The sequence below is a fragment of the Ornithodoros turicata genome, chromosome 9, assembly GCF_037126465.1.
Source record: "Ornithodoros turicata isolate Travis chromosome 9, ASM3712646v1, whole genome shotgun sequence".
Taxonomy (NCBI): domain Eukaryota; kingdom Metazoa; phylum Arthropoda; class Arachnida; order Ixodida; family Argasidae; genus Ornithodoros; species Ornithodoros turicata.
This window is the reverse complement of record NC_088209.1, coordinates 36,058,683-36,073,594: the sequence shown is the minus strand read 5'-3', so window position 1 is coordinate 36,073,594 and position 14,912 is coordinate 36,058,683. Positions and strand designations below refer to the sequence as shown.

Here is a 14,912-nt window from a genome sequence, read left to right as displayed (position 1 = left end):
GACAGCATCACAAATTTCGTAGAGTTGAACTATGCTCGAAGCTAAGGGCGAAAAAGGTCGCTCCCGAAAGTCACGGTCTTGAGGGGAATAAGACAGTCCCTGAAAGGGACATGACCTCCGGCCAAACTTTTCTTTCAGCATAAGACACAGCAAACAAGTGCCCATTCATGGAACCCAGCCCTCCCCCTCTGATTTGTTTTGGTTTCAGTCTACGAACATTATGGTAACGTTCTTCGGGTAGATGTCTATCAACAGCTGTCCTTGTGATCGTGGTTTTCCTGATAAACCAAGAAGGGTCATCCTTACACCATGCAGGGGCATAACTTCTAGTGCTCGCCAGGTGGCATGGCTTGGTATAAATAGCCAGTGAATATAGCGGGAGACTCTTTTCGGCTGTAGTCCAAGACGCACAGGCTCCTCATGTGGGACGTCATATGTTACGTGAGGAGGGAGGGAGGGAGGGAGGGGGAGAGAGAGAGAGAGGGATGAGGCGGTAAGCAAAACGGACCACAAAGGACGGCGACACGGCTAGGGTATTCACATCAGGAGGTGGCAAAAACCTAGTAAGAACAAATGCCGTTGACCAACCATTGTCGTTCTAAATGAAACGTTTTGGGGGACACACTGTATGTACTGCCTATGTGTTTTAAAAAAAGAAAACTACGAGTCATACTCAATGTGTATGCATTTATTATGAATAATTTAGAAGCTACTACCTTCTCTCCATATTACAATATTTAAATTTACATATGCATAGAAAATTGCACAATCACCACACATTCAAAACGTACATTTACATTCCCTTACAATCACATCAAAATAGAGTGTCTTGTGAATGTAGTTTTCTGGTAGAATTCCTGGTATCATACAAAAGTCCTTTACAACCTAGACTTTGGCTTCACGTCTCAAAGGATATAAATCACGACTGCTTCGGAAGGTAGACAGATAAATTACACACTCAACTTTCGTGCACTCAGACAGCCTCGATGCTACAAGACAACAATTCCATTCTCAATTTCTGTGCTCCGCCTTCCTATTGTCACTCCTTGTGAAGAGACTCCAACACACACACACACACACAATCAAATAGGGACTAGAATACAAACAAACATTGAGGGCAGATTCGCAACCGATGTTTGCCTATAGTGGGAAAACACACACACACACACTACGACGCAAGTGCAGAGGCATTTAAATTACAGTAGAACCTCGTTAACTCCAACTCATTACCTCGAAACATCATAACAGTGCCTCGAAATATCGGTTACGTCAAAGGTTTCTTGAGTGCACATTAGTCACTGCTTATATCTCAAAGGTTTTTCGAGGCAAGGTTCAAATACTATATTTCGAAATCTTGTCGTAGGAAGTGAAGGGTGTGAAGTGTTGTTAGTTTCCTTGTTGTTGGGAACCTTCTGACAAAGCGCTGACACTGGAACAAAAGTTTTCAACATGCCTCTGAAGTTTTTCTACACCAAGTGCGATTTTGTTTTCTTATTTTTAAGTGGTCATCTTGAGTAATTGCAGTTCGTTAAGTGTACCGAGATGTTAATTCCAACAACGTATGGTCGTTAGTTACATTGACAATTTTGCGTATCCCAAACACCGCCTATCTCCAAATTTTGCCCCACGTTTCATGAATTCGAGTTAACAGGGGTTTACTGTAAATGAAAACTACAGCAGAAGCACCAAGAGAGGAAAATTGCAACTGTCCACAGGGAGCCAAAGTGCTACCAATAAACTAGGGTACCCATTTAATTTCAGAAGGCAAACTTCTGTCTTCACACGATTTCAAGCACTGCCTATGATGCATATGAAAACTATGTCAGCTATCCCTTCATATGCCATGCACGTCACCAAGGGTGACATTATCACAAAACTGCGACAAGCATTCAGTACGGAAACATGTGCGCGCGGAAAACCTTGGTTGCGAATCAAGCCTTCACATTACCCGAGTTTCACTTCTGACATTATGTACAGCAGTGGCAGCATGAAGCACCATTCCTCATCGCTGCACTACGTTGACCAAGTCCCGCACCGTGTTATGAAGGTCGGTGAATAGCTTGGCACTGGCAGAGCTGTTGTTACTAGAACAAGTTCGCAGCTGGTTTCCCTGTGCCTCCAACTTGGAGAGGAGCTCCCGAAAACGAAACCTCCCATGCGGAGGTATGCTCTCCGCGTAGCTGCTGCACGTCGACCAGAACAGCTGAACTTTGTCCGACAGCTGCATCACACTCACACTGCTCAGCGAACTGGATGACTTCAGCACTGCGATGCCGCTCTCCAGACTGCTGGATATCTCCAGGATCGAGGTCTTGCTCTCCATCATGTGCTCCTCGTCGTTGGTATTATTCGGACTGTCCCCGCGAGACTGGTTCCGCGGCACTACGGGTGGTTTGGCAGCGTGCGGTGCCGACGAGGACTTGAGGTACCTGTTGGTGACCGTGCCGGAGGAAATGGCTCCTGTGGCGGCTGGGAGCTTGGAGGGCTTCAGGGCAGGCTTGGTAGGAACCACAGGCTTGGAGACGTGCGGCTGGTGCGGTTGTTGAGCTTCTTCCGCTCCCCCTTCCTCCGGTGTCTTGGGAGGAGGTACGGGAGGGGAGGGCGGCGGCGGCGAAGACTTGCACTCGTCCGACTGGACGTTTTCGCCTTTGGAGAGCCGCAGGGATTCCGGTCGCCTCGTGGCTATCTTGGGGCTGACCTTCCGCACCGCCTCTTGAGGCGGGACGTTACCACCCGTCTCCCACAGCTTCTTCAGGCTGCTGATGCTGCCAGAGCTCTGCCGCTTATCCTCCTCAAGCGGCCCAGTCTGGTCCACCGGCGAGGTCAGCCGGTTTTGATTTTCATCGTCCGCGTTGTTGCTCTTCGGCGGTTGCTTGCTCGGCTCGGCAGAGCGACCATTGGCAGGGACGAGCCCCCGTGCGTGTTGGACCTCGGTCGTTTGAGAAGATGCCTCTCCCGTCTCAGCTGCTTTTCTCCGGGCTTTCATCTTGAGGTTCTCAAACAACTCCGATACCACTTGTGCTGCTGAGCTCCTTGCCAACAAATCGTTCGCTGCCGGCGGCGGCGGATAGTGGTCTGGACATTCGGGGGCTCTCTGGTCGGGATTACTGAATTCGGGAGGCGGAGGGAAGCTTTCGTCGTCGAACGAGAGTAATCCCTCGCCCTCTTGAACATCAGCCGACAGCGGCGGCTCGGGCATTTGAGGACTCTGGTTGCTGTCGGACGCAGCTTTTGTGGCCGCGGTGGAATTCCCCGAATGACGGCTCAACTGGTCGTCGACGGAACCGCTCTTAACGACCACGTGCTTCGGGGGACTCGGGGGACGATCCTTGGGCCTCCGCTTCAGGGTCCTTCTAATTGACGAGTTGCCAAATGTCAGCATCGAGAAACCAGAAGGCGGGGTGAGCGGAACCCTGGCATAAGCCGACTGATGGTACGGGTCAGCTAGCTGCGCGTCGTTCTCGCCCGCAGCTCCCCGGCACGCTTCCTCCTGGATGTCCTTTCCGGCGTTTGGTTTGCCGTCGAACTTCTGGTTACGGGGCAGCCTCGGCGACGGAATGGGCTTGGGTACGGGTCGCCTCGTTTCCGGGATGGACCCCGTCTCAAAGGCGTCGCTCACCTTCGTGTGAGTCAAGTCGGACTTTTGCCTGTGAAGGAAGGCATGACTTGGGCCTTCTCCCTCCTCATTATTATTATTATTATTTCCCATGGTGACAACATTTCCGGACTGGTAGTGAACCGGTCTGCTCTCTCCTTCCACAACTGGCTCTTGGTAGGAAGTTCCCGTATGAAGGCCATGCTGCCTTAGCGACTCGAGATATGCACCGATGCGTGCCCCTTTCGGCAGGGTGCCGTAGCGGTTGATGGCTCGCTTCACGTTCTGCACTTCGAGGGCAGCAATCTGTACTTTCTTTGCTGGTCTGCTGGATGAAGAGGCCTCCCGGCCGGAAGTCCGCTGCGGCTGAACGTTTGGAGGGTACGTGCGAGCCTTCTTCAGCTTCTGCGGCCTCTGCTGGGACACATTGGGCACGCTGGCGGCAGAATGCAGCTCCGCTTCTGGACTGGGTTCCTTGGGCTCTGTCGTGTCCTGCGCTTCGTGACTAGGGAACTCGAACACTCGCTCCAAAGTTCCATTATTGGCAAAGTTGTCCTCTTCACCCTCTTCATCTGGGTTCCTGTCCTGATAGGTACTATCACGGAATGAGCTAGTGCGCTTTGGGGGCACCGGAGCTTGCTTGTTGCGAGTTCCACCTGGCCTTCGCAGCTGAACCCCTGTTGCCTTGGTTAACAGCATGCTTTGGCTTGTCTTCACCACTGACTGCACATCTACGTGAGAAGAAAGAAAGCCATCATGCTGTAGGATTGAGCTTCACGAGTAATGCACAAATCACCATGGCAGATTGCTACGTTACATGAGATTTCTTTAAAACTTTCTGAAGTGACTGTTGTAGGCAAGTACGTTTCAAAAAATTACCTCTAACCCGTACCCACATATAACTTAACCCATAGTAAAACCTGTAACACCCGTATAACCCATATAACCCGTAATAAAACCCGTATAACGATGTCGGCAGTTATTGCGGCTCTAATCGTTTTTACGAGGGATGTCGCTGTAGAGGAGCTGACCTACGTCAGTGCCCCGCTACAGAACTTGCACTACGCACATTATCCTGCAGTCGACGCAAAAGAGAGATGCTATGGAAAACAGGCTGGAAAAACGAACTTTTTATTCGCTTTTTAGTTTGGAGTTTTTACCTCCCCTCTCGCCCAGATAAAAAAAAAAAACACATAAAACCCGAAAACATAGGGCCCTAACCATATAGCATCTATGTAGCACCACAAAGAGTATGGAACCACGAAATGACTTTGGAATCAGTGCAAATTTTTGGTCGCGATGCTGCTCAAATGCTGCTCAAGTGCGTAGAGATACAATAAGTTCTACAATAGTGCAATAAATTGTTCTACCTTAAATTGCACTCCCCGGGTCAATCACAGCAGATCCAAGAAAGCTTTATTGACTCACTTGTGTCTGGACTTCTGTTTTCTTGGTCGTCATCTACTGTTCCAAATGTGGGTGACATTCCAGGATGTTTTTTTGCAGCTGGTGTCTGCTTTTCTAGTTGTCTTTCCACCTCTAGGGATAAAAAATGTTGCTAAGAACCACAAAGGTCGTTCTGTATACGCTTCCGAATTAGAGGCAGCATATACCAGATCGTTTACGGTTACACACATATTTCATCAACAACAACAACAACAACAAGAAAGTTTGCCTCATGATCACACTTCCACAGGGAGCAATATCGTGCAAGAAAGTGCATTACAGCTAGTTGCACCATAGTGTCTACGCAAAAATAAACTGTCTGCAAGAAACAACAAGTTTGTTTTAATGATGATGATGACAGGGAGTTTCATCGCCAGGTCCGAGACTCAGTCAACTGGATGCAAAAACAACTAGCAATGTGTGATGTTGTATTGCCGGATATCCTACCACTAGGACTTCAACGATATTCATCCATTCAGTTCAGTCGACTTATACTATACCATCTGAAATTTTATATTTGCAAACAGTCCCCAATCGAATGAAATATTATAAATGGTCATAACTAGTAGGGATAAACAATTCTGAGTAGCATTTCTCGACACACTGCAGCAGGCCAACTAAATTGTCTATTTGACATATTGCGGGCTATACCCATATAGCCCATAATTAGACATACCGTAATTGGAGCCAAGGTACAATTAGGACAAGTACTTTTGCCTATTTGTTACTGACAACACAGCAAGTGGGCTTGACAGTAGTAGTATGCAACCCAAATAGTCACCTTCAGTTATACTGGAGTTCTGGAACATGTTCTCGAGTGTATTGTGAATTTCCTGGAAGGTAGGCCGATCTGTTGTCTCCCACTGCCAGCCTGTAATAACAGCAAAGGAATAGTATAATAGGCTAGTGTAATAAGTGTCATAATAGTAGTACAATAAGCTAGGCATGCACATCTATGGAGAACATTATTAACACTGATACAGAAATGTGTGAAATGACTCCAGGAACTTTGATTTCGGTAATCTGCTGCTTGAATGTAGAAGCAACAACGGTGTAGACACAGACAACTGCATTTTTGTATAACTCTTTGCAACCTCTTTGTAAAGGTCTGGTTGGTTTGGTTTGCTGTTATGAAAATAAAATCGAGAATGTTGCCCTCATGAGAGAGAACTCCAGTTCAATTAAAAATCAATTTCTACAACATCCGGGGGTCTTGCTACAAGTGTACTATACTGTAGTAGGTAGGTGCATGCTAGGTAGGTGTTTTTATTAGTTTCAGAATATTTACGCTGCCATTTTTCCAGGACCGCTAGGCAAACCTGCATTGCGTAGAGTAATAGAGGAGTTCTTCGCAAAAGAGCACAGCTGTAAATTCTTATCGCACAACATAGATACTACAAGACAAATAGATATAGGAAATTAGTCTCGTAATATTGTGACACGGGCTTTTGTACTCACGCCAACTACATGTTTTCAGAAGTGTGCATGTGGCAAGTACATAACAGATAGATCCTTCTGTCCTAGAGCTTAACATCTTTACAAAAAATCCCAATTTGCACCATTGTCAGTTAAGGGTAAAAAAAAAACACGGCAAAAATGAACTTGCCAAAGTGCAAATTCAGCAACCAACGAGAATGATAAGGACTGTGCGCTCACCACAGCCGCTCAGGATCTTGTGTACATCTCAAATGCAAGACGAGCTCTTTTTTTCATTTTCGTACACCCATATAGCCAGACGTCACCTTATTTTTCAGCCCCTGAAACAAGACCTGATTCCCCCACCCTCAATTTTCAAAAGCAAAAAAAAAAAGAAAAAAGAAAGAAAAGGAAAAGAGCGAGACAGAAAACACAAGCGTCTAATAATAAGGGCTACCAACAGATAAATCGTTGGCCGTGCTTCGTCTGTGGAAAAGGACAACGTTTGCTTCAGGAAGCCATAGTCATGTGAAACTTACACTGCTGCATAAGTTCGTAGACACGAGCAGGACAGCCAGGGGGGCATTCCATACGGTAACCAGACTCCAACATGTGGTACACGTCTGTGAGTTCAACTCCAGGGTAGGGCGACATGCCGTACGTAGCAATCTCCCAGAGCAGGATGCCGAATGCTGTAGTGAATATCAGAAGCGCTCAGAAATCCAGAGTGAAGATCCGAAAAGACTCGAGTAATGATCCTCTCCATTAATTTTTGCTCTCCTGAAGTTGCTTCACCGAGTAGCAGCAAAGGTACATGAACAATAATTACGCCTACGTGTTATTCTCATCACAGCACAAACACACAGAGAAAGAAGGATAGGAGGTGAAACTCTCTCCCTCGACCAGGGAATGCATACTTAGCAGCACCAGCCCGCAGTGCCATCTGTTGCATGGAAGGGTAAATTTTTCTGTCATGTGGTGCCGTCGCTTGGCATAGGCAGAATACGCTGTTATCGCCTCACTCTGGTCCATTGGCTCTAGCTTGAGAAATACCTCCTCCCCCATGCCTCTCCCCTCCCCTCGAAATATTTTTCAGGCTACCATGCTGGCTCAGGCTGCTAAGATACAATTTAAACAAACCAAGTGTAGATGCTCGTTACAGTTCCAATTAACTCCTATCATATGATGTGATTGTGGCACTTGACACATCAGTGTTGTTCTGCCATTCAGAGTTCAATGCTATGCATGACAAAGTGTAAAGGCACCATTATTGTTCAAACCACATCGACACGCAGCACGAAATGCGCAAAATGATAACTTAGCTGGACAAGTGAGACTATGCGTTTGCGGAGTATTGGCTCATGGGTCCTAGAGTTTTGGCGTGGCAAACACAATGAAAGCATAAAACCACAAAACACCTCTCCCGTCGCCTGCTCAACTGAGCCAGCAGCTGACAGCAATTGTTTCCTGTGTGTTGCGCTGAACAAGACGTGTTATGTAACACACGTGATGCTCATTGCGAAGACAAACGTTCTTCATGGTTCTCGGTAAGTTTACATCCGTAAAACATGGCAAAAGCTGCTGCACGACCCTCCAAGAGCACGTTTTTTCCGGTTTTCGATGCAGGAGTGCAAAACAAAGACACAGCACTGCTGCACCTTCTGTTGCATGGTGCCAGCAGCTGCCTTTTTCTCCCTCTCCCAAAGTGACGCTCTCGTGGTCGCCCGCCTACGCTTGCTTCGATATGGAGTTCCACTCCCTAACCTTCTTTCTCAGTGACCAAATGTCAGTTGTTCTGTGTCAATGTCATCTCTACAAATGGAACACACAATGGATAATTGCACAATCTGTATGGTAGTTCCATATCAGGGCTACCTGCTCAATTAGATACCATATCAGTGACGCACAGACAGATTTCTTTGTTGTTCTCTCGCTTTTCAGCAACAAGCGAACAAATACTAGGCGGCTTCTGTGCCACGACAAAAAAAATGTCACTTGAAAGAAATAGTACCGTAATCTCACGCGTATAAGCCGCACCGCAGATAAGCCGCAGGACCCATTTTTAGGAACGTTTTGAAAATTTTGGGGCAGATAAGCTATCGGCAATATGACACGAATGCTTGTGCAACAAAGGAGACCGAAGAGATGGCCATAAACCCTGTGGTCCTTACTCGGGTCAGCACGGTGTACAACAAAGGTGGTCAGTTCTAGTGCTCTACCAAGATCGAATTGTGCCCAGACATGAAATACTGTCACCACTTTCAATAACTCTGCTTGAGGAGGGGAGGGGGGGGGGGGGGGGGAAAGGTGACTTCCAGAGACACTGTCGGCCCTTTCGTTAAAACCGGCACACGGGGAAAATACCAGGGGAAAATAGTCATCAGATAAGCCACACAGCGCCCATGAGAAAAAAAAAGCGCGTCACATGAAACTACGGTAGTACCACTGTGATGCAGTGGAGTCAAAACAGTGCCTTACCCCAAACATCAGACTTTGTAGAGAATTTATTGTAGGCTAGTCCTTCTGGGGCAGTCCACTTGATGGGAAACTTGGCCCCAGCATGAGCAGTGTACGTATCATCACGCATGAGTCGTGCAAGTCCAAAATCTGCCACCTGTCGAGAATGTGGGTCACGTACAGCAGGTAAGTTGGTAGGCAAAAACTGCAGTGGAATCCCAGTGATATTAATAAAATCTAAAAAAAAGTGTCTGAAAATACGATACCCCAGACCAAAAGTTCTCATGAGTACTGCTATAAATGGCATGACTTTTTAGGGTTATACCTGATTACGCCCGATATTTACCCCCCGATTCAAACGGGCAAGGATGGGGTTTAACCAGATATTTCCTCGAACTGCTCGACACCATCATCGCAACTAACATGGAACTTTGTAAACTGTGTCGTAAATGTATAAATATGCTCTAAGATGCATGGTCTAAATATTGGTACTCTTGTCTACTGGTATGTCATGTATTATGCCAAGTAAACCGAAGATTTACACCTGCTTCAATCCGATTCAACCAGAGTCCGCCTGAATCAGGCTCAGTTCAATCCGATTACACCCGCATTAGTGAAGCAAAATGAGACCCGATATTTACCCACCCCTCTCCCCCCGCAATATTGCTGAAAAATATAACCCGAAAAAAGTCATGCCCTATATATCCTATATCCCTACAGGTCCCACGGGGACAATGGGTTCCAACGACATAAATATGGTGGGATTATGAGCATGTGGAAGCAGCACTTTTATTAAAGTTGTGGAGGCACTGCCTTTTGTGCTGTCTCACCTTGACTAGGTGGCTGTCACCAACTAAACAATTCCTGGCAGCAAGATCACGATGGATGAAGTTGCGTGCTTCCAAGTACGACATGGCCGAAGCAATCTGAGTGGCCATGTGCATCAGCACCACGGCAGTGATTTCTTCCCTCGAGCAGTTTCGAAGGTAGTCCAGCAAGTTGCCATGAGGCATGAACTCCGTAATGATGTAGAACGGCGGCTCCCTCGTGCACACGCCTGCAAATGCAGGACAGGGGGATGCAGCTCTGATGCGTTACGCGCAGCAATAAGCAAGGGACAGGCAAGACAAAGGCCAAATCAGCCAAAACGAACCTCGGAGCTGCACTAGGTTGGGATGCTTCATCTCCTTCATGATTGCCGCTTCCTCCAAGAAGTCCTTCAGCGCCATGGTGTCCTCTTTTAGAGTCTTGACTGCCACAGGTGCGGTTGTAGCGTTTGAGGAGCGCCTCGTAGACGTCTCCGTATTGGCCCCCGCCCAGCCTGTGGCGCATCACAATGTCTGTTCGATCAATTTCCCACTCATCTGGCTCAGGGCTGAGCGCGAAGACCGCCGGTTTATTGCGCTTTGGGGCTGGGTAGAGCAACTGAGTAATGAGACCGTCTGAATGGAGTGAGTGATGGTGAACGAGTTCCGCTAGAGTATTAAACCGCCATTCTGCCGTTACATATACCTGTAACCAATGGAATGGATATTGTTGAGGTACCATTATTAAAGGTAAGACAATCATAGCAGTAAGAGCGACAACATGTGCTTAAAAAAAACAACACCAAATGCTAGACCCATGCGAATAGTGGTTTGAATACCGAAACCAATGCAAAGGGATAGTTATAGGGCCGAAGTGAATACGAAGTGAATAGTAGCCGATTTGGATATTCGAATACAAAGTGAATAACTGTAAAACAGAAGTGAATACGAAGCGAATAGCAGCAAAATAAGCAAAATGTCTTTTTCCACGGCAACTATTCGCATATCTTCAGTGCAGAAGAGGCATTCTATTCGCAATTTCAATACGCACTACCAAAATTCAGATTCGGTTCGGAATTGGAATCGAACGTATAAGTATTCCCTGCGATACTAGAAAAATTCAAACATTCCAACGGCATTAACAAATATAACACTAACAAATGTCTGCTATGAAGAATGCCAGGTGAGCTCCTACAGTAACTTATGTGCCTTGCCTAAAACAAACTTTGGCGCACAATGCCCTGTAGTTAAAGGCAGTTTTAAAAATCCCATGAGCAAAATTAATGACACGTATGACAAAATCAGTGGTTAGGACTGCAATCAAAGGGTGTGGATTTGAATCCCACTGCCAGTACCTATTTCTTTAACTGTCATCACTCAATCAATTGAAGACCACACAACTTCCATTTTTCTAACAATTCACAACGAGTCTCAAAGAATTGAGAGACACAAAACCAGATGTGCCAAAAAATGACGACTGTTCTCCCGAGTTCCTGAATGGCCAAAGCAGAGAAACACAGCATAGCCAAGCCATACTCAGCCAATTATACATGTGAGCTTCCATTACGTTGTGTACAAATGTGCATTAGATAGGAAACTGCGTCGAGCAACCAGATGTGAGCAGACGTCTAAGACACCAGTTGAGGTTTATTTGTCATCCTTGTACCTGCAAGGGTTTGAACCCATGATCTTGAGATTAGCGGGCGGACATGCTACTGACTGAGCCACCGAGTGCGGCGGTACATACAAGGCACAAGTAAATACAAGTTATTGTGGAATACAATGTTTTCTCTGATGGTGAGGAACTCTCCTCTTGGTGCAGTACACGTGAAAATATAAGATATGGGTCTACAGTCATTATACATCAGCTAAAAATATAAGTGGTCTCCACTTGCAGTAGGTCATGGTACTACAGCGCATTAAACTTGCATAAAGTATGTGAAAATCTACAGTGCTCATCTTACATTTATTCATATTATTTATAAAACACTTCAAGCGTTCATGCAGGCAAACCTTGATGAGAATACTTGGCACATCACTTCAGAAAAAGAGAAAAAAGAAAAAAAAAACTTTTTGTCAATATGAATGCATACAAATTCTACAAGATGAAAGTCACTGAAAAGGTTAGCCAGCTGTAGGACTCGAACCCACATCTTCTGGATTGCCGGTCCAGGGCTCTACCAATTGAGCTAAGCTAACACGCCTTCTCAGCGACTTCCAGGGTGCGTCATCTGAAGGGACAAACCAGTCATTCTCTCTTACTCATCCTCCTTTCACTCTTACATTTTTGCTCACTCATACACGCATTCACACGACGGGATCGACGCAGGTGGCAACGTCGAGGCTTTGCATGTATTCGTCCCTTCTATGTTGTTCCCGCCTCAGAACATCAGTTCTTTCACGTTCTACAACAAGCATTCAATGATGGTACGTCCAAATTTCAAGTTCAACACAGTACAATTGAGTAAAGTACACACTGACCTTCCCTTCCGAGTCCTCACTGATCCGATAGTGATACACTCTGCCCTCACAACGGAGTGAGATGGACCGTTGGCCCGGACTGGACTCCGACTCCCGTACGAGGAAGCTCCCGTTGATGCCGCTGCTGAGCAAGTACTCGGCGGCATTGCGCGAGATGGGGCCGTGGTACCACGAGTGCTTCTCCAGGCTGTTCACCGGAGTCACGTAATTGGAGGGCACCCAGCCCACTTGGCCACCGCGGCTCTGCGCCTCGCACCATTCCCCCGTACGGTTGTAGGAAACGACTTTCACCTGCTCCCCTGTAACGATGCACGTACGAATTAAATCGTCACACGATACGTTGTAATCGAATGTTCAGCAATTCTCGTGACGTGCAAATAAACGCATTCACAACTCCGCGGCGGAGGACACGCAAAAGTATTAAGTATGGGGACAACCCATTTTGGAAAAGACTCCAATTCGAACTCGAAGTGCCACGTAATCACGGCTCGTAGATTTTGGATGACCTGAAATATACTACATTAGGGCATCGAAGAATGCACCTAATTACATACACACATAAACTGATGCTTTCTCCATATAAATTTTTACTGTCGATAAATGTGCACGAAGTCTTAGCCCAATAATGACATACATTACATACGTCACTTGGACTGTGGTGGCAGACGCTGAACACACCGTTACAGTAGAGGTATGGGTCACTATGGTGTGGTACAGGCACACTGCTATTCGACCTAGGCAGCGTATGTGGTATGCAAGCAAAAGCTGACCTTTCTTGAGTGACAGCTGATTTTCGCCGCCTGACTGAAAGTCATACAGTGCAACGAAGAGCTGTGGATCCGCATCTTCCTGGGCCAGAAGATTTTCCTTAGACATCCAGCGGGAGGCTCCGTCTGCCAGGAATCCGCTGAATGCACCCGGATCGTCCCCATCGGGTATGTCGGGCAAGGGTCTGCTCTGCAGCAAGGCCTCTGAAAGATTGGTGTCACCAGAAGCAGACACTGTCAGCAACACTACACTTTGCAGAGGCAGGTTTGGTTGGCACTGTTTGCAGATTGAAGCATTTTGTCATTAAGAAAAATACAACAACGGGCCTTGTGCTTTATTCAGGCCCAGGATATCCTACTACGAACTCTACCACAAGCAGCATGTTGAATCCTGTACGAGAACTGGTTTAAATGCATAGCACTTTCCTAAATGCATCCCGCCGAAGTGACTAAATAGTTCAATTCACGAACAATTGAAAGGTGGCATTTGTGGAGTCTTGTGTTTGTCTGTTGTGTGTTTCAGCCTCAAAGCTGTTACTTTGCATGATAGTTCAAATCGCTCCAACACCTGTACTGTATAGTACATGATTCCCCTCAGAACAGTGGAGAAAACACTGAATGGCACACTGCTAACCAATGCAGGAGTAAAACTATATACAGGATCTCCCTCGTTTACAGTGACAAAAACAAACAAGCATTTTTGTTCTATCCATTCACCTTTTACGCGGCAGATTTCAGAAGCGTTCCTCAGTTCATCAGTAAAAAAAAAAGTCGTAGCCATACAAATAAGCAATGCCAGATGGTCACTTGACAAAAACAAAATGACAACTTCAACCCACGATATTCGTACCTAACATCGGGGCACACAAAGCGATGACCAGTAATTAAAAACTAAATTCGTAAGCCTGACTAAGTTCATTTCCAAAAACATCTAGCGATTAACACACAGTGAGCAATTCCGAGTAAGAAACTCTGTGGCAACGATGGCCTCTTCTCAGTTCTGTGCTCGACCTACTTGATGGAGATCGCTGTAGGGCTATTGGTTTAGTGCTGTCAGTACAGCAGCGTAGCAGTCGATTCTTTTAATGAGCAGCTCATATCAAGCAGCTCATCAGCGTTCATATCATTGTGTGTCACGAAGTAGATGATGTCAACCACACGAGACAGATATATCAGCAGTAACTATGTTACTGCCAAAAACGTTACGCTTTACATCGATACAAAGCGACTTCAACAACCAGAGTTCTGAGTGCTGTCAGGGGTACTACCGAGCCGTTTTGTAATGAACTGGACTCATTCAGAGACATCGGGTCCGTCAAACATATTAGGCCTAAAACATGTTTCCAACACGATTGTGTGTGAACACTGGTACGCCTGGATGCACTGAACCCTTAATACCCACCACTGTGTTCTGTGAAGATGTTCGCCGATGCCGCCGATAGCCTTGTGTCCTTAGTTTTTTGCTTCTGACCATGTTTTGTCAGCTTGTTACCAGTATGACTGCTACTTCCTACGGACGACGCGCTACCACGATTTTCCTTTCCATGCTGCGCTCCCATAGTCCGGCGTGAGCGAACAAATGAATTCAATCCGCCTACAACTTGCGGAACTTTGCTACATTATCATATGTTTCACGGATCGCACGTATTTCCTGCGGAATTTACAAAAAGCCGCGATACAACATGTAGTCGCCGACATCGTCGGCGGCCATGTTGAGTAGCTCCGCTGGAGGAATGCATACTCTCGAACCAGCACACCATCTCCACCAATGTAGCTATGAACGCAGAGAACACATGGGGACGACCAGAGCGACCAACCAGATGGCAATGCGGCATACTGGCGGCCGCTGAGAACATGTGACACCGCGATACAATCATAACGCAGCGAGTTTTCGTTTTAATCCAAAGAAAGTGCGATAAGGGCGGTTATCGCCGGCGGAAAATC

The 14,912-nt window shown here is 46.6% G+C and overlaps 1 pseudogene; it reads right to left on the bottom strand.

Annotated features, from left to right (window-relative positions):
- Positions 1 to 672: 672 nt before the first annotated feature.
- Positions 673 to 14,709, bottom strand: LOC135368791 (tyrosine-protein kinase Abl-like; annotated as a pseudogene).
- Positions 14,710 to 14,912: the final 203 nt, after the last annotated feature.